The sequence below is a fragment of the Mesoplodon bidens genome (genome assembly GCF_964165515.1).
Source record: "Mesoplodon bidens genome assembly, chromosome: 4".
NCBI lineage: Eukaryota > Metazoa > Chordata > Mammalia > Artiodactyla > Ziphiidae > Mesoplodon > Mesoplodon bidens.
Genome location: NC_138160.1, coordinates 48,776,019 through 48,803,903, shown reverse-complemented (window position 1 = coordinate 48,803,903; position 27,885 = coordinate 48,776,019). Strand labels below are relative to the sequence as shown.

Here is a 27,885-nt window from a genome sequence, read left to right as displayed (position 1 = left end):
TTCCCATACAAGAAACTCCGGAGCGGAGGGAGCCACATGCCTGCCTGTTTCCCACATCTTCAAGAGAAAAGGGCCGTCCTCTTTTCTTCTGAGAAAACACCAAAATTTACTGGTCAGCACGAAAAATGCGCCAAGTGTACTTAACTTTGGTTTCAGATGGCAACTCAAACATGGGTGTGTTTGTGTTGCCCTTTACGAGTATTCCCATCAGCAAAGCCTTCGGTAAGTAGCACGGGAAGTGGCTAAGCAGAAAAAATTCCAGTCTGGAAGCTCCTTTTTCATCCTGTCCCTTTTGGGAAAAGACTCTGAAAACTCAGGGTGGTGGCCAACTCTTGAAGGCCAGGGTCATCATCAAACATTTGCTGAGGCTCTAACAAGAACACAGGTTTGTACTGGGTCAATATACACACAGTTGTACTGGGAAGGGAAGAAGGGTTGTGATAGGAAGCCTGTTTCTGGAAAATGCCCGGCCACCAGTCACTTGAGTTGAAAATCCAGGCTGAGGAAAACTCAGAATGTCTTTAAGTTGTCCGAGCGAGAGGACATCTCTAAGAAATGAGGACTAAAACTTGGCTTTTGACTTGGGGAGTACTCAAGAGTCCAAGCTCCTGCGTGGTCAGTGTGTAGCTCTCCGTCTTAAGAAAAAAAGAAAGGAAAACAGAATTTGTTTTTCTAGCTACCGAGCCTTTAAGTTTGTTATAACCAACTGAGAAAAAAACCGTATTTCAACCTCATACCTAAAATGGGTTAAGCACTGATTATAAATAAAAAAACTTCCTCAAATGAAAAACATTACAAATGTGTTTTACCTTTAAATATATTTTGTTGATATTTCATTAGCATTCCATTATTGGTAACAAAAGGTGCCGAGATAAGGATCTGACATGGTTAATTTATTGTGCGCTGTATAGAGCAGAAAGGATGTTTTCCCTAAAAACTCATTTTGCTGAAGTCTCTTTCTTGCTCAGATCTAACTAGCTGCCCACATCATTTGATTTCCCACAGCAAGTTATTCTAAGCCTTCACTGTAATCTCTGTTTCCTCCTCTGAATCTTCCTCTCCATCAGCAGGATTCTCATGTTTTTCCTTCGCCAATTAACTGTGTGGCTAAGAGCCAGTCGCTAGAGTCTTAATGGTCCTTTGTCCTGGCCCTATATGGGGTGTATCAGAGTCAGGGTGAAGGTGTCCTATGACATTTGAAAATAAAGCAGCAAAGAAGCTTGACATTGAGAGTAACCTGCACTGGGCTCTGGTTTTCCCATTACTTAGGAAGGAAAGCTCCTGGTGAGCAAGCAGATTCAGAGCTCACATTGTTGCCACATGATCCAAGGAAGAAATGTGTATCTTTCAAGATCAAAATAAAACTTTTTTTCAAGGTTACCATTGCAACCATCTTTTTTCCCTCAGGATACTGCATTTATTTCAAATTTTCAAATAACACTAGAGGAAGGCATACAGTTTTTGTGGTTATCCAAAAGCTAGTTTGTTTATTTGGGTTTTTTTTTTTTTTTTTGAGTGACTTAAGGATTTTTAAGTCACTTTCCGGCTCTGAATATCATATGACTGTGAACATGTGCCCTTCCTCAGCTCAAGAAGACATTTAGAGCAAACTAGCTTATCCGCTTTATCCAGGTCATGCTTCCTTCCCTCTACAGCCATCTGAAATATTCTTCTCTGACATTCTGACAAACCCTGAACCTCCTAGCTTCCCTGCCTGAGGTGAATTATTCCATCTGGACTGAACCACTGCATGCAGCTTGGGAGCCTCCTTATCTTTAAGGTATGGGGCAAAATATAGATGAGAGAACCTACTGTGGAAGAAGTAGTAATAATAGTGGTAAGAACAAAACTAACCATTTTATGACATTAATAGCAGCTAGCATTGGTTGGACTCCTTTCATGTGCTAAGCATTCTATGTTCATTATCTTACTAACGCTTCACAACAACCTACAAGGTGGGTGTTATTATTAACCCAGTTTTCAGAAGGAGAAACTGAAGCTTCGAGAAGGCTGTAAAACTTGCTTAAGATGGTGACTGGTAGAGCCAGGCTGCAAACCGAGGTTGTTTGACCTCCACGACCCGTGCTTTTACACCGTTCATAAATATTTACCGGTGTGTATTCATATCGTTTCCATCAGTGTCTGTGCCATTTTTCTCATGAGACTCCTGGAAGGCAGGTTGTGTATCCCTTCATTCTTTTAAGCCTCATCAGAATGCTGTAACAATAAGGGAGCAAATAACTTCTCACTGGCATTACTTCTTAGGGGAAGAGAATTCTCAAGCAAACTATTACGGAGTTGGTTACCTGAATCAGAATGAATTTTCTCCAATAGCATGGTACATTCCACAGACCTTCAGGTAGCATTGAAGGATTTGAAGGTTTTGTTTAAGTTGTTTTTCATTGCCATTTCTTGACCCTACTTCTGAGTGCTTGAGTTGTCTAGCAGGGCTTCTGAATATGAAAGATACAGACTGCTCACTTAGAAGTAAGGTTAATGACTACTAAAGATTTTAGAATCACATCCAACATGATAAGATCAGCATTCTAGAACTGAGTTACTTTGGTACATTAATTTAAACTTGTTTTACTGGCCTTTGGCCTGCTGCCTAATGCCAATTGAGGCAACAAATTAATTCCCCATAAACAGTGGCTTGTCTTGTTGCTTAATTCTGGGTTTTATGAAGAACCAAGAATTTATTGATTAAGCAAATTACTGTGCTGCGTCCCCTAAAGCTGCTGGGACAGTGTTTTCCTCTAGCATCTCTAAAACTTTTCATGCAACTAAGTGATCAACAAATGTGTCTTTTTAAAATTTTATTTCTTTTTACTGGGGTATAGTTGTTTTACAATGTTGTTAGTTTCTACTATACAGTGGAGTTCCCTGTGCTATACAGCAGGTTCTCATTAGTTATCTATTTTATACATATTAGTGTATATATGTCAATCCCAATCTCCCAATTCATCCCACCGCTCCCCCCTGTTCCCCCCTTGGTGTCCATACGTTTGTTCTCTATGTCGACTTTAAAAAAATGCACAATGTGAGAGTTGCGAGTTAAGTGTTTTTGTGTTTTTGTGGTTTTTTTGAGTTAAGTTTTATTTGGGGCAAAATGAGGACTGCAGCCCGGGAAACAGCATCCCCATAGCTCTGAGAAACTGCTCCAAAGAGGCGGGAGGGAAGGTCAGTATATATGTGATTTTGGTGAAGGGAGAATACATGCAATCAAGCAAATATTTTTTACAGAAGGTTTCTGCTAGTCTTGCAGGTTACTTCTAGTCACGAGGATCAGACATCACCGTGAAAGATGTTAGTGCTTTTCTAGATATGAGGAGGTACAAGAATTGGGCTCATAAAATTGGCTCCTGAAAATATCTAACTATCTGAAGACCTGTTCTGCCAGTTTTTCTCAGAGCCCAGAGTGCCTTATTTCTGCTCTCCACCCTGAACTCCCTTCAGGGGTGTTGAAAGTCAGCAGCTGCACCTGCACATGATTTAATCCCTGTAGAGGTAGATGGCAACTGCCAATGGAGAATGCCAATTGGTAGTTGATATCTCCATCTTCAACAAATGTATCTTGATGATGAGACAGATGATGATTCTGTAGTGTTCATTTTGGATGTCTGAAAAATTACACTCTTCAGAGTAGCTCAGTTATTAAGTAATTTTCGGTTGTGTTATGTCAGAGGGAAATAAACAGGAAGATTTTAACAGTATAAATTTCTCTGAGATATTAAAAATAAAAGAATGCCACCGGCTGCCCGCTCCTTTCTTTAAATCGATGTGCAGCAGGGCTCTTTGTTCCTTACTAGCTATTGGGGTCAAGAAGAAGCTCTGACTCCTATTAATCCTTTTTCAGAAACATTTTGACAAGTTCTGGTTTTACTTCTCTCTTTCAATCATCTACCATTTTTAAAAGATGACTTTCTGCATGTCATCTTAGAAGAAAGTGCCCAAAGGGAGGAAAGGACCAGATAAATGTAGGAGTTACCTGGGCTTACTTCCTTTCCCTTGCCCCGTGTACTGCTTTACCACTTGTTCCTTTTCTACTGTCCTGACTTTCTATTACAGGTCTGTTGGATGGCAAGTAAATATACAAGCTCTGGGATCACACTCTCTAGGTTGGAATTCATTGTGTGACACTGTAGCACCTACTTTAGAAGGTTAGCATGAGAATTCGTGTAAAGCATCTTGGACAGTGTAAACTCCTAGTGAGTGGTCCCTAAATATTAGTTATGATCATTCTTTCCCTTTGAGGTTCTGGTTTCTTGGCCTACTATCTCTGCCCCTTCCACTCTATTCTACATAAGGTAGTCAGATTCAGCTTCAAGCAGCTCTGTTTTGATCTTATTATTAGCTGGTGGAGAAAAAGAAAACTTTCAGTGGTTTCCGATGGCTATGAAATAAAATTCAGATTTCTCATTATGGTATTCAAGGTCTTCTATAATCTCACCTCAATCTGTGGCTTTCACTGACACTCCATTTTTCTGTTGCTTAGGATGCTTCAAGGTATAGTCATTGACAAGGACTCTGGTGATTTTGATAAAGGTAGTCTAGAGCAGTGGTCCCCAACCTTTTTGGCACCAGGGGCCAGTTTCGTGGAAGACAAGTTTTCTATGGACTGGTGGCGGCGGGGGCGGGGGTGGGGGCGGGTCGTTCAGGTGGTAACGCGAGCGATGGGGAGTGGCAGATGAAGCTTTGCTCACTCACTGCTCACTTCCTGTTGTGTGGCTCGGTTCCTAACAGGCTGTGGACTGGTACTGGTCCGTGGCCCGGGGGTTGGGTCCCCCTGGTCTAGGGGACATTTTGAAAAATATTACTTTAGTGTTTCTAGCAAGCTATGTCTACTGTATGCAATGCATGTTTTTATGTGTAAGACTTGTTTCTCTAGATTTCAGTTGCCTCAAGGGCATGAACTTGGTCTTTGTGCAGAAAAGAGTTAACGTAGCAGACTTGAGACTGCTACTCTTAGAAAGGCCTGTTTGCAAGGCTGGCTCTTTGGTGGCATCTAGGAATTTTGTTCTCGAAGTGCTCAATTAACTGATCAGTGTGGTTCATTGTGCCTAGAGTTTTGTGCAAAAAATACAGTTTAAGTTTGAACACCTGCTTCCCTTCTGGGGCTCTGGAACTTTTTATGTGCTAGGCAAAGAGTGCCTACATAACCAGGCCCCTGTAGTAACCTCAGGCACCTAGCCCCTAAGGAGTTTCCCTAGGCTGAATCATTGCATCGTGTTGCAACTTTTTCATTGCTGTGGTATGTGTTCTCTGTGTGACCTCTCATGGGAAGGAGAGAGCAGAAGGAAGTCTACACCTGGAATCCTTCAGATTCTGCACATATTTCTTCCCTTATCATCTGGCTGTGTATCCTTACTATACTGTAAGAAATCTTAGGTGTAAGTACAACTATAGGCTGAATTCTGTGAGTTCTTCTAGTGAATGTTCAAATATAGGGGTGGTCTTGGGTATCCCTGACACAATATCCCTTTCAAAACAATTTTTATAGCAAGTGGTCAATAAATCTTTTGTGATTGTTACAAGTTCCCCAAACATTGTAGAGGCTTAAGAAATTTAAACAATTTCTTTTATTGGTACTATTTTCTATTTATTTTGGCTTTTAAAAATTGTATCATTATATGATCAGGCCAACGTTTTTAGTGTATGATAGTTACGAGGTATCCTTCTTTCACTGCTTATAAAGAATGGTTCTGGTTTTGCTTATTCGTTTTCTTTCCTTCTCTAGATTTCAAGCAAGGTTCGATATTGCCAGACCAGTTCTTTTGGGCTTTTGTGATGCAGAATCAAGGGAAAAGGTAGAGGGAGAGAAGGAGTGAGGTCTGAAGACTGGTTCTGGGAGGGCAGTTTTGGTGGGAGGATCTGAAGGAGAAAGGTAAATGAAAGAGTTTGTGTGATATGAAGTAACCATATGAAAAAATAGGAAGTTTTATGGATTATTGCTGCGGACTGAATCCCTTTCCCAGTATTTGAGAAATACAAAAAGAGAATTTGTTGTTTTGAAATGACTTCTTGGTTGCTGAGTTGTTTTCCATTGATTAATGACATCCTAAGACCAAATCACATTCATAGTTCCGGTCTTAAGTTTTGCATTGATTTTACTTGAGGATAGGAACCATACCGTTTGTAGTTCTAAATTTAGCATGTGAAAATCCTTAAAAAGTTTTTGATGATATTGGCTGATTGCTTCATACACAAGCATATTGAATGCCTTTGACATGCCAAGCACCAGGTGGGGGGGATACAGAGAGGAGTGGAAAGAACACATTGCCCACATCAGAGAAGGGGGATGCCAGGCATTCCCATGTAGTAAATACTAGTGGTGGAACGTGGGAGCCCAGAGGAAAGCATCTCTTATGCCCACCAGGGCTTTTTTTCTGACTAGGCTCCACGATGCACAAGGAAAAGAAAACCTGGTCCTTACCTCTAAGTACCAACTAGAAGAGTTTGGAGAAAAGGTACACGGCATGTGTGTTTGGAGGTGTAAGTCTCTAAGAGAAGGGCACTCGGCTGTCTTTCTGAAACCTCTGCAAGGTGCCTCTGTCGTAGAATTTTCTAAGGTCTAAGGTTTATACCTGAGCCTTTCAGCCCAGAAACTTGATTTGTTGGGTTCACTGAGAGGGTATCTGCTTCTTAGGTGAGGACTCATATTAATCAGCTAATGAGACTGATGTGTCAGTGAGAATGACATACTAATTTGCAATGAAAAAGACTAGAGTCCCAGAAACCAAAATACTCATTAGCTTGACCACCATATTCTATTCCAAGAGATGGACCTGAGAGCAAACCAGTCAGTAACCAGGCTGGATGAGCACAGAATCAGAGCTACAGGAGTCCATTATATGACTTGTATACTTTGTGCTTGGGGTAAAGTGGGAATTCACCTCTATCTTAGAACAGCCTTGGCCAAGAGAGGTAAACTCAGCATCTGCTGGTCAAGACTCCTTTTCACCTGAAGAGAGCTTGGGCTAGCACTTTTTCCTTTTCCTCTATGGCCTCATTTTCCTACAGTTACATGAATGATAACCAGTCTTTGTGTTGAGTCACTTTTTAAAAAGTTGTGAGTTAGAATCATAAATTCGTAGACCACCTATGAGTTTGCATTTTTTACTTATCAACACTTACCTCACGGAATAAGTGACTTTCCCAAGGTCACATACCTAGTTAGTGGTAGAATTGGCATAATTTTGCAATTCATATGATTTTTCATGTATCTTATTATTTTATTTGTATTATGTGTCAGTCTTTCTGATAGAAAATATGTGTTTATTGAGTGCAGGCTTTTGTGTCTTTATTTTTGTACCCTGAGTGCCTAGCATATTGCCTAGGGATGAAAAAAGATTTGTTGGACTAAAAAAGATTTGTTGGATAAAAGATGAGATGACAATAATAAGAAAGAAAGAACTTAGGCTTCTTTTTGGGTCCTCATGAGGTTTCTCCCACTACATCACATACAAAAAATCAAAGAGCATATTCATTATTTATTCAGCACGTGTTATGCTTGAGGCAATCTGCTAGGTGCTATACTGAATGAAGACGACAAAGACAAATACCATCCTAAAGATAGAGACCGTAAGATTAAAACTGCTAATGACTGGAATGCAAGATAGAATTAAAGTGCCCTAAAGGAGACACAAATGCATGACTAAAGCAAGTCAGAGAACGGAACTATATCATACATTGTGGGAGAATGAGAGGAAGCTTCATGGAGGAAGTGACTTGACCTGAGTCCTGGAGGAGCATCTGAATTTCAGAAAAAAAAATGAGCCGATAGATTGGGAGGACAAAGGGAACAATGGGAAACAGGAAGGGGACTCGTTTCTGAAGACCTGTAAGAAGTCTCTCTTAGGTGTGGTGCGTGAGGTGAAGTGTTTGGATGTGGAGGGGAGTGGAGCAAGTCAGGATAGGAAGTTGGCTAAGTTCCTAAGTAGCTTTGCCTGTTCAGGCTCAGGGGCCTGCACTTGCCTCATTAACCTTCATGGTTTTCAAATATGGGAGTGACAACAGAGGTTTTTTGGCAGCAGCAGGCGGGCTGCTTTTGCGGGGCAGGAGGATGAGGCAGTCAGATAAGTTGGGAGGTGACTGCAATAGCTCAGGGATCACGTAGGGCCGCAGAGACGAAAAGGAAGGGGCAGTGTGTGGGCCTGCGTGAATGACACGACATGGGAAGTGCAAGAGCCGGAAGAGCCAAAGGTGGAGATGCCATTAACAGCGTGTGTTTCATACTTGTCACAACTTATTAACATTTTCTACATAAACACTCATCTCCTCATTAGTCTGCGAGCTCCTAGAGGACAGGGCCCATGTCATCTGCATCTACCGACATGAACACAGCAGATGCTTGGTAAATGTTTGTTGGGTAAGTGACTGGGACTTAGGAGATTTGGGTTAGTAATGACAGCTGGGGTGTTGGTGGAAATAACATTCTTTTGGGACACTCTGGAATTTGGGGCTGTTTGTTTTTCGGATGCAATTTCTAGAAACAGAAGGTAGAAAGAAGTGAAGAATTACAAGCCGATATATAAGTGAGGGCAAGGTAAAAAAGAGTAAAGAGATGGTATACTGAGTATAGAGAAAATATAGTAACTGCTTCTTTCAAGATATCAGGTGAGATTGGAGGGGAAATGCAGCACAGCATCCATCAGGGGAGACTGGACCGATGGGAAGGACTGGGGTGGACTTGTGGGTTGTGTCAGCCAGTGAAAGCTGCAGGGAAGGGGAAGTGGCCGTGATGGGAGGTGGTAGCGCTAGGAGCTGAGTTTACAGGCTCTGGAGCCAGACTGCTTGAGTGCAAACGCTGGCTCTTCTACTGATTCATTATGTGGTTTCAGTGACTTCACTTTCTCTTGCCTCAATTTCCTCTTCTGCAAAATGAGGATAATGGTCATACCTGCATAAACATATGTGTGGCGCTCAGAACAGAGCCTGGGAGGTAGAAAGCCCTCCATAAGTACTAGTTACTCTTCTTATGGGAACCCACTGTGACCACTTTGTATGTATGATCCCACTTAGTCCCTTAATAACTATGTAGGTGGGTGTAATTATCTCCATTCCACAAATGAGGAAACTGAAGGGCAGAGAGGTTTCATAATTTGCTCAGATTCACACAGCCATGTAGTGGTAAAGCTCACCTAAGAGAGATTCTTACCCAATCCATCTGGCACCGAGGCTCAGGCACTCTCTGCTACAACACACTGTCTAAGCGAGATAGCGATGGTGAGACCACTTGTGAGTAGATTTGATCAGTAGGTATTAGGAAGCTGTGGCAGACCTTGGGGCCAGGGAGTAATGTGAGGGGACTGTCTGCTGGAAAGGTTCATCTGGCAGTCTCGTGAAAGTGGGGAGGCAGGAAGGCTGGAGAGCTCAGGATTCAGACCAGAGATGGCTGAGGAAATGACCAGGTGTGGTAAACCAGAGTCGAGCTGTGATAGGAGAACTAGCTGGATTCGTGTCTGATGTAAATGAGATGGAACTGATGGTCTGTGATGGAAACTGACTAAAGGGGCAGGTGCAGGGGTGGGGCTTGGAGTTTCAACTTGCATGTTTCAAACACGGGCCTCTAAGAAAATACTGATACCATGAAACATAATGCGGAAGTTGGGAGGGGAGCCATTTTAGTAACTGCCCCCTTGAGAAGTAGCTACAGAAAAGTGACTGCAGAAGAAGCAGCTCAGAGAATAGTGTCTGAGCCTCAAAGTGGGACACTTCATTATTTTTAGTGGCAGTTTGGTTCTGATGGGAACACCCTTGATCGTCTTTACTGTCAATCCCACTCTGCTTCTCTCCTTCATTTAGGAAGAAAGCTGATGGAGCATTCCTTTCTACCCTGGAGTGGGATATTTTCTATACATAATTGGCATGTGACCTCCTTTTAGAAAGGAGGTCTACACCTCATGGTAGTTCTCATCCACAGCAAGTGCAGTAATTTGCATTTGAGGAGTTAGGAAAATCAGTTCTGTTGACTTCCTGTTTTCTATTTCAGGCCTCTGAGCAGAACTTCCCATTTGAATGGAGCCAAGCAGAAAACACAAAGCTGGAATTTTCTCCTGAAGGTGATCTACCAAAGGGATAAAGTAAGTTCATGGCCTGAGGTGTTTGCCTCGCCCCACTCTTGACGTTTGTCCTTCAGCTGCTCTTGTCTTTCTACTATAGGGAACGAAATGAGGAAAGCTTCTGGTCTTTTCCTGCAGGTCAGTCCCAAAGCTTTAGTGCACTCAGGGGGTAAAAAACATGCTCCTCAGACTGAGCTCTTGACCAGATTTGGCGATTACAGTAGCTTCTCCCTTCAACAGTGCCTAAGAATATTATATTTTGGATTATCTTGTTCAGGTTTCCTGTCTGAACACTTTATTTTACCTGCTAGTGCAAAAGGGTGAGGGAAGCTGAATTTTTCAGTTTTTCCTCCCCTCCTCTCTCCTCTTTTCCTCTTTCTCTGTTTATAATTCAAAATTATGTTCACTTTTATTATCTTATTTCTTCCTTCAGAGCACTCTGTGAGGTGGCTATTATAATCCCCACTTTACAGAAGGTAAGACCGAGGTTTCAGTGAACTGTAGTGACTTGGCCAAAGTCTCTCAGTTAATAACAATTCTGGGCCTGAATCCTCAGTCTTTTGTCTTCAGATATCTCGTGATTTCTTCTCCCCAAAACCACATTGCTTTTCTGGCAGTGGCTGTGGTCTGCAGGATGCTGACAGAAAGGAGAGGAAATGGTGGCTGGCCTGAACAGATCTCATCTACTATAAAATCGTGGACTCTGATGAATAAAACAGAAAATGTTAACTAAAGATATGGCCATGCAATTCTTCAAGCATATAGGACTTTGGGTCTCCTTCTGTGTTATAGACTTTAGGATGACGTGACCAAGGGCGTCGTTCACCGCATACGAGGAGAGTAAATAAAAGAGTCAGGTGCGGGCCTAGTGATGGTCCACACTTTGTACTCAGGTGATGAGGCTTTTTCTGTTGGTTGTTGGGCTGAGGGTGGTATAATAAGACACTTTGATTTTCCTTGTTCCCCAAATCTTGGCAAAGCAGATGGAGGCTGGGGAACCAGTTGTGAGTTGGGGTCGGTGGTGAGTGTCTAGACTTTAACAATGCATCAAGTCCCGGATGTAGGAAAAAGGGATAGGAAATGGTGGCTACCTGGAAGCTGGCGAGGTTGCTGTGCTCCTTAGGAAGGGATGAGAATTAGGACAAGACAGCGAGCGAGGCCTGAGGAAGCCTTGGCCACCTGCTCTGCCAGGGCTCCAGGAAGAGGCTCCTTTGATTTTGGAGGAGTCCTCAGGGCTATTCAGACCAGGTGACCAGGTCGTCCTGATAGATGGTAAACTGCAAGGGACCTTCTGCACCAGAGCTGGCAGATGCCTTCCTGACCCCAGCTGTGAGCAACAGGCAAGCCAGGCAGTGCCCCCTCTTCCTGAATCCGGCCCCTCCCTCCCCTGCCCCAAAGCAGAAGCGGCCGGGAGGGCTGTGGTCTGGGCCCTGGCCGGGGCCCACGGCCCGCGGCCCACATTGCTGTGAGAGCCTGACCTTTCTCTTTCCGGACTGACAGATGACAGGGAGTGAAGGAGGGAAATCACATGTTGTGGCAAGGAGGGACTGGCAAACGTGGGCCCATGAGAGAGGAGGATTTTGAGATGTGAAGGAATCTCAGAAGTCTCCGTCTTTAAAAACACACTCGGGCTGGAATATGGTCCAGGTGTGGGGTTAATATTCCGTGTAACTGGCTGATGGAAATGGGATGGGATGGGATTAGGGGACCTGGGGGTAGAGGATAAAGGAGGTGATAAAGAACCCAGTTTTGCAATTGACCAGAGGCTGTCTGGTTGCAGGCCACAGGCCTCCAGAGAGGGCTCCTTTCTCTGCGCATTGTATGAAAACAGCCATGCCATCTGCTCTTAAAAAGCCTGTGACAGGGGCTTCCCTGGTGGGGCAGTGGTTGAGAGTCCGCCTGCTGATGCAGGGGACACGGGTTCGTGCCCCGGTCCGGGAAGATCCCACATGCCGCGGAGTGGCTGGGCCCGTGAGCCATGGCCGCTGAGCCTGTGCTCAGCAACAGGAGAGGCCACAACGGTGAGAGGCCCACGTACCGCAAAAAAAAAAAACAACAAGAAAAAAACCTGTGACGGAATTTCTGTAAGCTGAACTATATTTTGAAGGCATGAGGGACTATCCTCACTTAAAAGAACTTCATGAATTACTTTCAAAAAGCAAAGAATCGTTTTAAGGAGCAGACACTCAACACTTGGTTTGAGCCCCTGGGTTTTTATGCCTTTAATCAAAGTAGGAGTCAGCGTTTTGCCCTTTCACGGGGAGGGGAAAATTGTTCTCTTACATCCATGGAATGCAAAGTTCTTAACGGAGTATAGTAATTAATTATTTCCCAGCTACTTTTACTTCTGCTATACTGAAGGTTGAGGGAAACCATTTCATTAAACAGAATTTAAACAACGTGAAAAAGTTACTTTCTTTGTGCTTTTCCCAGGAAAGGCCTTCTCCAACAGCACTTTTCCAGACAGTTACCAAAGGACAATCCTTGCCAACAGAGACACTTGGTCTCTAAGTCTGGCTTTTGGAAACTGAGTGTGTATTTTTATTTATTTATTTATTTGTCCTAAACAGGACACTGTGAGTTCAGTCATGTACACTGTGAAAATAATTGGTGTGTGTTAGTACGCCTTGTTCCAATTTCATGCTTGTTGGAAGGTGATTGGATTAAAACCAGCAGATTTAAAGGTCAGCTGGCTGTTCTTAAACAGTGCAGAACTTTAACTCTTTTGTTGTCATGGATTTTAACCAAATGGCCATTTTAGGAAGGAGGAGAGACTGCATACTGTGTTCTGACATTTTGTCCTTAAATTTTTTAAAGTTCTCAGGGCTTTCTTGAGGATGAAAAGGGTCTGAGAAATGACTTCTCAACTGGCATTTGGAAATGGGTGGGAGGAGAGATTTAGTTCTTTTTAAACTACTAAATTTAGATCAGGGCTGTACCGGGAGAGTGGACATCACATAAGCAATATCTAAATGTCAGGCTGAAAGGTCTCTCTCTCTCTTTTTCAATAAGTACTTCAAATTTGCTGGTAAGAGCCAGTGATAGACTCTGTCTCTTATCTTCCCACCTTTTGAGTGATTTCTCTCTTTTTTTTTTAAGTTCCTTGAAAAGTTTGGTGGAGAAACCACAATCTAATCATCAGTATTTAACCCAGCTGTTTGACGATGTTAGCTCCATTTCTGAAGTGGGTATTTCACTGGGCTTTGGGATTTTGATGACCTTTTTCCTCAGTGATTTTGGTTGCATGGGTTAAATGGTTTATTTTGTTTATCTTCAAAATACCTTCTGCCTACCAGTCTTTTTTCTGGGTTTCCCAAAATTAGGTAGGGGACTGACCTGTCTCTAATCAGTAGGGTGAATTGTAGTCAGCTGATGCTAAGGCTTCTTGTTTTTTTGGATTAGTGTCCTGGTGAATCCCTAGAAACTGTTCAACATTTCATTATGAGGACCCCAGTTTGGAAGCTATAAAAGCAGTATCTTTCTTAAAGGAAAAAAAAAAAAACCTCTCTGAGATTGACATTGGACACTTCCACATATGCCACACAAAAGTCGACAGGTAAAGGCAGCTGGAGTCCAAACGTCTATCTACCTAGACTGCGTATGAACTCGTAGAACAAACAAAAGGCAAACTAAAGTTACCCTGAAAAATCAGAGTCCCGCTTTGTCAAGCAGATGCTCAATATTCTCTTTTTTCTTGGTTACTTCAAAGTTCACTCTTAGTTCTTTTCTTTCTATGTTCTCCACAACTTTATAGCGTGAGACCATGTACTAGTTGCTTAAAAACTCTGTGCCCCATTTACCTCACCTGCAAAATGGGGAAAACATTACCTACCTCAGGGTTACTGTGAAAATTTAATGTGTTAATTCATGTAAGATGCTTGGAACAATGCCTGGCATAAAACAATGCTCAACAAATACTCTCATTATCATCATCATTTTTTGCTGTAATTCTTATCTCTTTCACTAATTGCTGTGCCATGTGGAGATGTTTCCTCTGGTTGACGATTCTTCTGGTTGAGGTAGTACAAGCCTAGAAGTTCAGGTTAAAGCTGCTCTCCGTTTCATGTCTTAACACTCCAATCTTTTTTGCTTAAACCCCAGCTGAGGTTGGCTGGGAGACATCCTATGGGAGACGATGGTCCTAAACCAGAGAGCTGGGGGAACAAATTGCTAGGGTGGATCTTGAGGGAAAAGATGGAGAGCCAGACATGGTGACAGTTCAGCCACTGAGGGAGAGTCTGGGAGACCAAAGCAGGTAAAAAGCAAAAGTACAGTTTGGGGGTGCTTTCAGAAAGGGATCAGGATATTGTAAAGCAGCTATACCCCAATAAAAAAATAAATAAAAATAAAATTAAATTCAATGGTTAATTCTAGGAAAGAACAGTGGAATAGGGAAGAAGGAGATAATGTTTGCTTTTTTAGTTTGTCGTGTTTGTAATATCGGAATTCGTTAAAAGAGGACATGTATTTGTTGTATAATTTAAACACTAATCACTAAGAAAAGTGTAAAAAAAAAAAAAAAAAAGAAAAGAAAAGAAAGGGACCAGGAGATGGGAGCCAGGAGGAGGCCCAGAGAAATGCCTTTTCAGACAGCTGTCCTTTATCTTTACTCACTGCCTCTGCAGCACCTTGTGCCCCTTCCAATAAGTTCCCTGAGCCACTGATATCCTCCAGGGGCTAACGCTCAGTGTTCTTGAACATCCTCTTTCAAAGGCTCCGGCTGGGCTCTGGCTGGGCTCTTGCTGGGCTCCGGCTACCTGCACTTCACTGTTGTTCTCATATTCTTCCCTAATTAACTCATGCATAACCCCCAGTTTTCACCATTAACTCTCATTCAATTCTATCACATAAGTAGCAATCCCAAATCTAAGGTTTACGTCTGAGCTAAAGCGAAAATGACACAGCTGCAAAATACCTGCCACAGTAAGTGCTAGGCGTTATAACATGTAATGACACTTAGAATTCTGTTGGAAAATAGTTCCCAGAGCACGGTTTTTCAAATATTTTTGACTGCAATCAACAAGAATAAACAGATTTTACATCACAGGCTCTATATACACATACATATATTTGTGTGTGTGGATATGTGTGTGTGTATAACTTAAGCAAAAGTAAAAATCATGAAATGATGCTTAATCTTACCATGCAAGATCCACTTTGATGATTTCTATCTGATTGAAAATAAGGCTCTTTGTAACCCACTAAACACATAGCCTGCAATTTGGGAAAACTTGATCTGGAGTACCATCCAGCAATTGCCTTTTGAGCTCTTATACGTTATCCACATATCATACATAAAGGAGGATTGTGGCCATCTGTTACATTTTCTGGGATTTTCTTCTTATCTTAAACAAACAAAAAGGGAAATACAGGTCAAGAACTGGCACATTATCTGCAAAACATAATTTCTCCTTTCCCTTATACTTTTTTGTAATAACTATTCTCCCTTAATTTCCCCGAAATTCAGGAAATATTTATGAGAGAAATTAAAGAAGATCTAAATAAATGGAGGACTATACTGTGCTCATGGATGGACAGATTTTATATAGATATCTGTATGTCATGATGATGTCAGTTCTTCCATAAAGAGGTCAATAATATCACAATCAAAATGCCAGCAGTCTTTATTTTCTTAATGGAGGTTCACATTCTTATTTAAAATTTTATATGGAAATAAAGTTAGCTAAGTTAGCTAAGAATAGTCAATAGAGCTCTAAAGAAAAAGAACAAAGAGTAAGACTTAACTCTGAGATATTAATACTTGTAAAACACAGTAATTAAGACAGTGCAGTATTGATACAAAGATAGAAAAATTACCCTGAATAGCAGTTTTATACATCTTTTGTTAGATGTATTTCTGTGTATCTGGTATTTTTGATGTTGTTGCAAGTTATATTATTTTGTAAATTTCAATCTCTGTTGCTCATATCAGAAAAACAATTGATTTTTATATCCAGAACTTGTTAACCTTCCTGATTAATTCAAATACTTTATAGATTCTTTTGAATAACACAATCATGTGGTCTAAAAGTATTGATATTTTTACTTACTCTTTTCTAATTCTATGCCTTTTTTTGGTCTTATTATCCTGGCTAGGCTTTCCAGTACAGTGTCAAATAGAAGTGGGGATAGCGAATAGCTTTTTCTTTTTACTGATCTCAGAGGGAAAGTTTTCAACATTTCAGTGTTAAAAGTGATGTTTGGTGTGGTGTTTTAAAATTTGTTTTTGTAAATATTCTTTATTAGATTAATAGATGTTAAATTTTATCAAATGCTTTTTCTCAATTTATTAAGATGATAGAGATTTCTCTTTCATTCTATTAGTCTGGTTAACTACACTGAATTGATATTTTAAAATGTTAAACCAACCTTGTGTTCTTGAAATAAGCTGAAGTCAGCTATGCTGTGCCACATTATTACTAGATTCAGTTTATTAATATTTAAGATTTTTACATTTATTATGTGAGAGACTCTGACCTGAACTTTCTTTTCTTTTAATAACTTTGTCAGGTTTTGGTATTAAGGTTATGCTGGCCTCATAATATGAGTTGAGGAGTAGATACTGGTTATTTGTCTCTTTCCTTATCTTATTTCCTTTTTAATCCATCTTACCAGGGGGTTATCAAATTTCTTTTTACCATCTTACCAGTCTTCTCAAGTAACAATCTGTTGGCTTGGTTGATATTCTCTGTTGTATTAAAATTTTTCCCATTAATTTTATTCTTTTATCATTTCCTTCCTTTTCTTTTGGTTTAATTTGCTATTCTTGTATATCTTCTTGACATAGAACCTAAGATAATTGATTTTTTAAAGCTTTTTTTCCCCTCACCTAATATCTACAAATAAATATTCCTCAAAGATCAAGTTTAACTATTTAATGAATTTTCCTTTGTAGGATTTTCATTTTTATTTAGTTCTAAATATTTTTGAATTTCCACTGAAGTTTTCTTTGACCTATGTGTTCTTTATAAATTACTTAATTTCCAAATATATGGGGATTTTCTAGTTATCTTTTTGTTATTGGCTTCTGCTTTAGTCACTTAAAAAAGAATACAGCAGTTTCTTGGTATCCGTGGGGGGTTGGTTCCAGGACCCCCAGCAGATAACAAAATCTGTGGATGCTCAAGTCCCTTAGGTAAAGTGGCATAGTACACAGTAGGCCCTCCGTACCTGCCATTTGCAGAGCCAGCTGTGTATATTCTGCTGTTATAAGGGTTGTGTTCTATATAAGTTAATTAGATAAAGTTTTTGAATCATGCTTTTCATATTTTCTCTGTAATTGTTAATTATTTTTCTGTTTATTACATCTGTTACAAGAAGGGTATGTGAAAATGTCTCATCATGATTTGTGGATTTACCATTTTTTCTTTTAATTCTGCCAATTTTTACATTAAGTATCTTGAGGCTATTAATCACATATAGAACTGTTACATCTTCTTTGCAAATTGAACTCTATCATTATGAAAAATTCCTTTCTCTCAGCTAAGTATTATTGTCTTAAAATCTATCTTGTCTGATATGAATATGGCTACCTCAGCTTTGTTTTGGGATAGTTTTTGCATAGTGACTTTTCCTCATTTTTCCACCTTCAGTCTTTCCAATATTCTTAAATTTAAGGAATCTCTTATAAGCACATACAGCTTTTGTTTAATCCAGTCTAGCAATTTTGTCTTTTAATTGAAATATTTAATCTGTTTATGTTTCATGTAATTATTGATACATTTGGGTTTAAATCTATCATCTTAATACTTGCCCCCCATTTGTGCCATCTTTCTGTCCCCCTTTTACTTTCTTTTTGTTTGAAGTTTTAAAAAATTAGTATTTTTATCCACCTTTCCTCATCTGTTGGCTTGGTAGTTATACATCCCTTTCTATACTTTTGGTGGTTAACAAAAATTATCATGTGCATCAGTTACTTATTAAAGCCTAAGATAAATGAATACTTTTGCCATTTCCTGGACAATTCACAGAAATTAAGATACTCTAATTTCAGTCCCCTGCTCCCAACTTATAGTGTGCTCTTGTTTAAGTGTTCTAATTTCATGTCTATATTTAAACTTCTCAGGACATTATTATGGAATAAATTATTATTGAATACATTAGGTATGCATTTAGATTTACCCACATATAACCCCTTTTTTGGGTTCTTCATTTTTTTTCTCTCAATCCTTCATTTGTGAACACTTCCTTTCTCTCTGAAGAGTACCTGTAATGTTTCACTGAGGACATGCCTGCTGCTGAGGAATCTGTTGGTTTTTGTTTTTCAGAGTGTGTCTTTACTTAGCCTTTGTTTCTGAAAGATATTTTTACTGGGTATAGAATTTTAGGCCAACAGTTATTTTTTTCCAGCATTTTGAAGATATCCCATTGTTTTCTGCTTTCACTGTCATCCAGTGTCTTCCAGATCTTATCTGGATAGGTAGAAATAATACTAGGCATGCAAACTTTTAACCCAAAGGCTAAATAAAAATGCATCTATGAATTCGTAGCTCTATTTTTTATGGAATTTTGCAAAAGTGCATATGCATATGTCTTGCTCAAATCACTTTCACAGTCTCAGAGCAGCTCATTTTGTAAGAAACACCCATAATACAATTCCATATCCTTTTCTTTTTTTAAAATTTCTATTTATTTATTTATTTATAACATCTTTATTGGCGTATAATTGCTTTACAATGTTGTGTTAGTCTCTGCTGTATAACAAAGTGAATCAGCTCTACATAAACATATATCCTCATATCCCCTCCCTGTTGCCTCTCCCTCCCACCCTCCCTATCCCACCTCTCTAGGTGGTCACAAAGCATGGAGCTGATCTCCCTGTGCTATGCGGCTGCTTCCCACTAGCTATCTATTTTACATGTGGTAGTGTATATATGTCCATGCCACTCTCTCACTTCGTCCCAGCTTACCCTTCCCCCTCCTTGTCATATCCTTTTCATTTATGATGTCAGTCCACATGGGTCTGCCTTGAGTTAGCATTCCTGATCATTTACAGTTTTATTTTACATGGCTGTTGGTTAGCTGTGTCTCACTGAATATTTTGATTTTTCTATATCACTTGTTGGAAAAATAGCTAAATGTGATGCCTCCTTACTGAGCATATTGTGTCTATGATTGTGTATTTACTTATGACTTATTTCTTCACCTAGAAAAGTATTTTGGCTACAATATTAACTTCTTTTGGCATTAATATTGTGCTTGAACTATGAACTAAATTCTTACTTTCAAAATATTTTTTCCTATACTAAAATCCACTACAATATAATGTAGCACTTAAGAATGTGAGTTTTACAATAGCAGAGATCAATAAAACTAAAAGCTGGTTCTTTGAGAAGATACACAAAATTGATAAACCATTAGCCAGACTCATCAAGAAAAAGAGGGAGAGGAGTCAGATCAATAAAATTAGAAATGCAAAAGGAGAAGTTGCAACAGACACCGCAGAAATACAAAGCATCCTAAGAGACTACTACAAGCAACTCTATGCCAATAAAAAGGACAACCTGGAAGAAATGGACAAATTCTCAGAAAGGTATAACCATCCAAGACTGAACCAGGAAGAAAGAGAAAATATGAACAGACCAATTACAAGTAATGAAATTGAAACTGTGATTAAAAATCTTCCAAAAAACAAAAGTCCAGGACCATATGGGTTCACAGGTGAATTCTATCAAACATTTAGAGAGGAGCTAACTCCCATCCTTCTCAAACTCTTCCCAAAAATTGCAGAGGAAGGAATACTCCCAAACTCATTCTATGAGACCACCATCACCCTGATACCAAAGCCAGACAAAGATACTACAAAAAAAGAAAATTAGAGACCAATATCACTGATGAATATAGATGTAAAAATCCTCAACAAAATACTAGCAAACAGAATCCAGCAACACATTAAAAGGATCATACACCATGATCAAGTGGGATTTATCCCAGGGATGCAAGGATTCTTCAATATATGCAAATCAATCAATGTGATACACCATATTAACAAACTGAAGAATAAAAACCATATGATCATCTCAATAGATACAGAAAAGGCTTCTGACAAAATTCAACACCGATTGATGATAAAAACTCTCCAGAAATTGGGCATAGAGGGAACCTATCTCAACATAATAAAGGCCATATACGACAAACCCACAGCAAACATCATTCTCAATGGTGAAAAACTGAAAGCATTTCCTCTAAGATCAGGAAAAAGACAAGGATGTCCACTCTCACTACTCTTATTCAACACAGTTATGGAAGTCCTACTCATGGCAATCAGAGAAGAAAACGAAATAAAAGGAATACAAATTGGAAAAGAAGAAGTAAAACTCTCACTGTTTGCAGATGACATGATACTGTACATAGAGAATCCTAAAGATGCCACCAGAAAACTACTAGAGCTCATCAATGAATTTGGTAGAGTTGCAGCATACAAAATTAATGCACAGAAATCTCTTGCATTCCTATACACTAATGATGAAAAATCTGAAAGCGAAATTAAGGAAACACTCCCATTTACCCCTGCAACAAAAAGAATAAAATACCTAGGAATAAACCTACCTAGGGAGACAAAAGACCTGTATGCAGAAAACTATAAGACACTGATGAAAGAAATTAAAGATGATACCAACAGATGGAGAGATATACCATGTTCTTGGATTGGAAGAATCAATATTGTGAAAATGACTATATTACCCAAAGCAATCTACAGATTCAATGCAATCCCTATCAAATTACCAATGGCATTTTTGATGGAACTAGAACAAAAAAATCTTAAAATTTGTATGGAGACACAGAAGACCCCGAATAGCCAAAGCAGTCTTGAGGGGAAAAAATGGAGCAGGAGGAATCAGACTCCCTGACTTCAGACTATACTACAAAGCTACAGTAATCAAGGCAATATGGTACTGGCACAAAAACAGAAACATAGATCAATGGAACAAGATAGAAAGCCCAGAGGTAAACCCACGCACCTATGGTCAACTAATCTATGACAAAGGAGACAAGGATATACAGTGGAGAAAAGACAGTCTCTTCAATAGTGATGCTGGGAAAACTGGACAGCTACATGTAAAAGAATGAAATTAGAACACTCCCTTACACCATACACAAAAATAAACTCAAAATGGATTAGAGACCTAAATGTAAGACCAGACACTGTAAAACTCTTAGAGGAAAACATAGGAAGAACACTCTTTGACATAAATCACAGCAAGATCTTTTTTGATCCAACTCCTAGAGTAATGGAAATAAAAACAAAAATAAACAAATGGGACCTAATGAAACTTAAAAGCTTTTGCACAGCAAAGGAAACCATAAACAAGACGAAAAGACAACCCTCAGAATGGGAGAAAATATTTGCAAATGAATCAACGGACAAAGGATTAATCTCCAAAATATATAAACAGCTCATGCAGCTCAATATTAAAAACACATCGAAAAATGGGCAGAAGACCTAAATAGACATTACTCCATAGAAGATATACAGATTGCCAACAAACACATGAAAGGATGCTCAACATCACTAATTATTAGAGAAATGCAAATCAAAACTACAATGAGGTATCACCTCACACCACTTAGAATGGGCATCATCAGAAAATCTAGAAATAACAAATGCTGGAGAGGGTGTGGAGAAGAGGGAACCGTCTTGCCCTGTTGGTGGGAATGTAAATTGGTACAGCCACTATGGAGAACAGTATGGAGGTTCCTTAAAAAACTAAAAATAGCATTACCATATGATCCAGCAATACCACTACTGGGCATATACCCAGAGAAAACCATACTTCAAAAAGACACATTCACCCCAATGTTCATTGCAGCACTATTTACAGTAGCCAGGTCCTGGAAGCAGCCTAAATGCCCATCGACAGATGGATGGATAAAGAAGTTTTGGTACATATATACAATGGAGTATTACTCAGCCATAAAAAGGAATGAAATTGTGTCATTTGTTGAGATGTGGATGGATCTAGAGACTATCATACAGAGTGAAGAAAGTCTGGAAGAGAAAAGCAAATATCATATACTAACACATATATGTGGAATCTAGAAAAATGGTACAGATGAACCAGTTTGCAAGGCAGAAATAGAGACACAGATGTAGAGAACAAACCTATGGACACCAAGGGGGGAAAGCAGGGGGTGGGGTGGTGGGGTGATAAATTGGGAGATTGGGATTGACATGTATACACTGATGTGTATAAAATGGATGACTAATAAGAACCTGCTGTATAAAAAATAAAGTTCAAAAAAAGAAGTGAAGTGAGAAATTAGTTTCATGATTTATGTGGCATTCATATTGTTATTATTATTAATTCTTTACCTTATATAGTATAATATTGCTGCTATCTCTGTTCATAGAACAGTATATGGTATTGGCAGATGATATCTGGTAGGAGAATGGTGCCTTATGAAATAAATAACTTAAAATAACTTACCACTTTCTTTTTTGGAGTTTGTGAAGATATATACTTGGTGAACATGTAAGTCAATGGCATTTCATAAATTCTGTATTCTTATAACACATGTGATGGTTAATTTTGTGTGTCTGGACTGCAGGGTGCACAGATATTTGGCTAAACATTATTTCTGGGGTGTTTCTGAGGGTGTTTCCAGATAAGATGATCATTGGAATTGGTAGACTGAGTAAAGCAGATGGCTTTCCACAGTGAGGGTGGCCACTACCCAATCTGTTGAGGCCTGAGTAGAACAAAAAGGTGGAGGAAGAGAGAATTGACTCTGCTTGACTGCTTGAGCTGAAACATCAGTCTTCTGTCCTTTGTTGGGACTTACACCATTGGCCCTCCTGTTCTCAGAACTATACCACTGGTTTCCTGGGCCTCTGGCTTACAGACAGCAGACTGTGGGACTTTTCAGCCTTCATAATTGTATGAACCAATTCCTTATACTATCTCCTATTATAACCAGGATCTGCTGTTGATCCTGTTTCTGTGGAGAACCTTGACTAATACCGTAAGCATTTATTGAGTCTCCAACAAGGTGAGGCTCTGCCTTCTTGTTTCAGCTCTCATACTGTAAACAAGTATCCTTTTCTTGATATATTTAATGCTGCATTTTTTTTTGCATTTTTGTGCTTTTTGATGATGATTTTACTGTGTAAAATGACCCCCAGATACAGTGCTGACTTGCTGTCTAGTGTTCTTAAGCACAGGAGGTTGTAATGTGCAGAAGAAATATGTGTGTTAGATGAGCTTTATTCAGGCCTGAGTTATAGTGCTATTAGCTGTGTTTTCAGTGCTAATGAATCAACAGTATATATATTAAATAAGGTGTCTTTAAACAGAAACACATAAAATAAGATCATGTATTGACTGGTTGGTGAAAATGTTATGACCAGAGGCTCACAAGAACCTAACCTATTTACCCCCTAGGAATAATTGTTCAGTATTCACGAATTCAGGGTTTCCAGTGACTTTATAGAACATAACTACTATAAATAACAAGAATCAACTGTAGAAAACATTTGTTTAAGCTGAAAAGATGGCCAGTGAATATGCATGTTTAAACGTTTTGTAGAATTATAGTCAACCCCCCCAAAATGGAACTACTCATTTAATTTTGGAAGACACTATTTTCTCTTTTGTTTAGATTGGTTTATTTTCATGGACATTTACTGGGGAATGTATTAAATAAGTCAGGTACAGTTGAGTTAGGCCCAGTTTGTGCTGCAAGGGAACTCCCAATCTACCATGGAAGGCAATGAGAATTGTGCAATCAACAGTATTGACATTTATTTATATTCATGGAGCAGACGTCATAGAGTCAGATGTTGGATTTCTTGATGTTCTGAACATGCCTAGATACAGAAAATAACCACGGGCTGTCCACAGAGCAGATATCTCTGCAACATGCCAGTGAAGGGTGACCTTATCTTAGAGCTCCATGGATTTACAGAGGCTTGGTATGTGATAAGAACCTAAGCATGTTTAGATGAAGAGCTAGAGCCAGAAACCAAGTCCCACAGCTCAAGTTGAGTCCTTTCCCACTAAACCATGTTTGTTCTATGTGCTTAAGTGAATTACTGGGTTTAGGGTTATAAGTGAACTCATGTTCCAGAAATTCCACTTAGGTCTGATGTTTAGAAGTGAGTCTGAGGCTGTTCAAAGATGAACTCCTAGAGGCCTATTTTACTGTATTTGAGCAGTAAAAATTATTTTAATTTATTTTTGGCTGTGTCGGGTCTTAGTTGTGGCATGCAGGATCATTTGTTGCGGCGTGCAGGCTCTCTAGTTGCGATGCACAGGCTTAGTTGCCCCGCGGCATGTGGGATCTTAGTTCCCCGACCAGGGATTGAACCCACTTCCCCTGCACTGGAAGGCAGATTCTTAACCACTGGACCACCAGGGAAGTCCCTGCTATGTTTGAACATTTTTATAGAAAGAGTTTCATAGATTTCAGCTGATTCTCAAAGGAGTTCATGATACTGAAAAAGTATATGAACTTCTATGCATATTCAGAAATTTACTTTGTACCATAAATGGTAAACTGAATAAGGGTTAATAGTGCCTTTGGCATTGAATTTTGCACTCCTATCAATTTAGTAGAGGATTTTTATGTTAAGAAGATGCTAATTGTTGACTAGGGTGTGGCAAAATAAACCTATCTGTGGCAGTGTAAATTAGTACAAAATTTCTAAAACGACGTATGGCACCTTTTGAACCAGGTACCAAATTTAACCTTCAATTTAACAATTCTATTCTAAGGAAGTAATTAGAAACTCAGGAAAAATGCTATCTATGACACATTATTCTTCAGAATATACAAACTAAGAATCAAAGTAAATGTTTAAAAGTTGTTGATTATGATGACAATATAATGAAAAGTGTCTATGGCAAGATACTATGTGAAAAAAAAATCACAGCATATATGGTGTGATCATGATTTGTATATACATGACCAGAAGAACATATATTAACAGAGGTTATCTCTTGGTAACAGGTGTTGCTTTTCCTTTTATTTTTTTGTATTTTTCAAGTTCTCTAAATGACTATATATTTTTATAATCAGAAAAAATGTTAATGTTTTGTCACACTTGAACTTTGATTTACCTAAGGGAAATCCTGTCTGTTTCTCCTGGTGTCTACATTTCAAAATGTCTCATCACTGGTTTTGGCTGAAAGTTCAATTGGAAACTCAGTTATTTCACGTTTGTTCAATTTGCAGGCCCCTTTTCTTCCCGTGGTGACATTTCAGCTTAAACCTTTGTACTCAGTCCCCTTTCCAATTCTTGCCTCTCTCCTTTCTTCTTTTTTTTTGTTCTTTCACTGATCTTTAAAATAAAATTTAAATTCTGGCTGTTTTTCTTTGGCAGCCTTAGCCTTTTTCTCCTCTTCTCTATTTGTACTATTTGTACTATTCAGTTTCAGATATTCACCTGACCCTTGTTTCTTTACCCTGTTTTTTTCCTTTTGGAAGTTAGAAGCATTCATGGAATAGTCTCTTCTAAACCTTAGAGCCTTGGTAGTACTTTTGTGTTAATTTTTGTATTTTTATTACTTTTTGGGTTTTACAAGTATTTTCCCACTGTATATCAGAAGCAGGTGTCCACAGGTGTGCATGTGTTCTCACATGTGTGCATGTGTGTCTGTGTACATATGTACGAGAACATGTGCATGTATGTGAAGTTCAGGTCAGACCTGTGTCCAGACTGTATGCACAGGATGGGAATTTCCTAATCCACTCTGATACCAGCAGGCTCACGTCCATACTTGGAAAGATTTGGTGAAGGTAATGCAAACTGGGTTGGCTCTGTGGGCTGTCCAGCTGCTGCCAGGCTGCTTTGGAGCCAGCCAGGGTGACTTTCAACCTCTCCAAAAGCGTTTCAACTAGCAAAGAGATCCATTTATTAGAAAAGATGATAGAACTCGATTTAGAAGAGTGTGAATACAGGGTTGAATTAAAATGACACCTCAAGGAAGGAGCCCCAGGACCAAACCAGGAGACTCTCTGAGTCAAAAATCAAGGCTAGGATTTATAGGATGAACATTTTTATATGTAAATTTGAATTCAAAGTAGATATTTGTAATTGAAGTCCTTTGCTTATTTTATTTCCATAAATCTAATGTCTGGCTTTGAAGTTGGCTCCCTTGTAGGTCCAACAACAGTGGGCCTTGGAAATTTGCCTGATACATTAAACCTATGATGAAAAGAATCAGGCAAATGCTACACTGGCTGGCAGTGTGCAAACCCCATGGTGGTATTATAGAACACTCAGTGTCCCCTAGCAGAGAAAAATGTACCTTAACATGCTTCCTGGTACTGACAGCTCTTCATCCTTCAATCTAAAGACAGAGTTGGGTAGAGAAAGGATAGGGAGACAAATGCTTTACTTTAATGTTATTCTCTTAAAACCTAAAGTCAGCTGGGTGAAAATTGGACTGTATGAAATGTACTTGGTTGGAAACAAGCACACAAATTACACGAGATTCCTAAATGTGCCAAAGCATCAGGGAGAGAGCCCTGTTATGCATGGAGGGTGAGGAACAATGCGAATGCCCTAGGTGGCCCTTGCCACTACTGGCCTTTGGCAATCACGTGAAAACGTTGACCTTTATTCCTGCTGCCTCAATCTCACCTTTCTACGCCATCTTACTGTACTACCTTCCTCTTTTTCCTTCTAGTTATAAACACCCCCTTCTCAAGAAATGTTAGCTTTCAGGGACGACCAGTCAAGCACATCTTTGTGCACATGCACGATTTATATTAATTCCATTTAGATATTTGAATTTGACATTGCAAATGTTGTGGAACAAAATGTATGTTTCCTACGAGCAGACAGATGAGCATTTTATGCTGTTGTTTGGGGAGGGCAGGTTTAGGTGAGCTCTCCTGTTGGCAGTCTGTGTTTCATATCCTGTCTGGTAGTAAGAAAACAGTTAAATAGGAACTCTTGTGGTACTGGGAGTCTGGCTTCTCTTTTAAAAGTGCTCCCCCTTTTTTGCTTACCATGATGAATATTAATTTTAAGTAAAAGTCACTACATTGACTCTAATGTCAAATAAATTTGAAAAAGAAGATACAGCCCTTTGGAAAATATGGTGGAAACAATTTCGTTCCAGGTTTGGAGCTTATTGAAGCTGATCAACTGTCTAACAGATTCAGACTGTATTTAGAGCATTTTGCTTTGGCGGCCCCATTTAAGTGTGGAAGAGGCTGTTTTGTAACCTCATCTTTTTTTTGCAGAGAGAATGAAACTGCCTGAGGGACAATACAGAGCCTTGGTGAGGGCTGGGATAAAGTCTCAAGGCTGCTGGGCTGTGCCACGTACCACAAACAGCAGATACCACAGAACTGCTTTTAAAAACAAATCCTGCCCTTCATATGTCATGCTAAAAATACAGACCTAAAAAAGACCTGAAAAACGTGAAAGAACTAGAGAAGCAGGCTGTAGTTATATGCAAGCAACATGCAAGGTCATGGAAGTAAAACAACAAACAAACAAGAGTGCACTATATAAAGTAAGACATATTAGAACTTTCTAAAGTTCCAAAGTAGCTTTTGTAGTGTATTCAGAACAGAAATACGAAAGGAATCATAAAACTGGATAGTCCCTAGGAGACTGAAAAAGGCTATAGAAAATGATTCAGTAACATTGGTGGTGGGTCAGATAGAATGCCCTTATTCCCCTAGACTTCTCATTTCTTTCTTCTCCCTCTTGAAATTCACCTTAGGAAAACCTTACGTGGGTTTCTACCTGGTCAACTCAAACTTGGTCCTCTGCTTGAACTCTAGTTATCTGCACATGTTATAGATGTCCCCTTAAGTTGTTCATTGTGTGGCTTGTCACTTTGACTAGGCTCAAAGCTCTAAGGTC

The 27,885-nt window shown here is 39.5% G+C and overlaps 1 protein-coding gene across 1 annotated transcript in view; it reads left to right on the top strand.

The window, feature by feature from the left end:
* Window positions 1–10,002: 10,002 nt before the first annotated feature.
* LOC308616895 (3',5'-cyclic-AMP phosphodiesterase 4D-like) overlaps window positions 10,003–27,885 on the top strand; it is an 861,608-nt gene continuing 843,725 nt past the window's right edge. Inside the window, exon 1 of the mRNA XM_081233392.1 lies at window positions 10,003–10,082. The gene's annotated coding sequence lies outside the window, so the exon portion shown is untranslated. The remainder of the gene's footprint in view (window positions 10,083–27,885) is intronic.